General features: G+C 44.8%; 1 non-coding gene across 1 annotated transcript; it reads left to right on the top strand.

The window, feature by feature from the left end:
- Positions 1-293: 293 nt before the first annotated feature.
- Positions 294-400, top strand: LOC133071518 (U6 spliceosomal RNA). The gene has a single exon (XR_009696461.1). It is a non-coding gene; the product is annotated as a U6 spliceosomal RNA (small nuclear RNA).
- Positions 401-734: the final 334 nt, after the last annotated feature.

Genomic DNA, 734 nt, shown 5'->3' with positions numbered 1-734 from the left:
ATACTTGAGATAAGGTGGACAGGAAAGAAATTTCTAAAGAGGTGATGTGTGTGCATACTCAGTCATGTCCGACTCTTTGCAATCCCATGGACTACTGTAGCCTGTCAGGTTCCTCTGTCCCTGGAATTCTCCAGGCAAGAATACTGGAGTGAGTAGCCATTCCCTTCTGCAGGGGATCTTTGTGACCCAGGTATCAAACCAGGTCTCCTGCATTGCGGGCAGACTCTGCTATCTGAGCCACCAGGGAAGCCCAGAGAGGTGATACTTGAACTTAAATCAAAATGCTGTTAGGAGTGCTCGCTTCAGCAGCACGTATACTAAAATTGGAAAGATACAGAGAAGATTAGCATGGCCCCTGCACCAGGATAACACACAAAGGCATGAAGCGTTCCGTGTTTTTATACAGAGTGAAGTGAGTCAGAAAGAGAAAGATAAATATCGTATTCTAACACATATATACAGAATCTAGAAAAATGGTACTGAGGAATTTATTTACAGGGCAGCAATGGAGAAACAGACATAGAGAATAGACTTATGGATATGGGGAGAGGGGAGGAGAGGGTGAGATGTATGGAAGAGTAACATGGAAACTTACATTACCATATGTAAAATAGAGAGCCAATGGGAATTTGCTGTATGGCCTAGGAAACTCAAACAGGGGCTCTGTATCAATCAATCTAGAGGGGTGGCATGGGGCGGGAGATGGGAGGGAGGTTCAGAAGGGAGGGGATATA

This window comes from Dama dama, chromosome 16 (genome assembly GCF_033118175.1).
Source record: "Dama dama isolate Ldn47 chromosome 16, ASM3311817v1, whole genome shotgun sequence".
Lineage (NCBI taxonomy): Eukaryota > Metazoa > Chordata > Mammalia > Artiodactyla > Cervidae > Dama > Dama dama.
The sequence above is the reverse complement of the archived record's forward strand: the minus strand, read 5'-3'. Positions and strand labels throughout refer to the sequence as shown.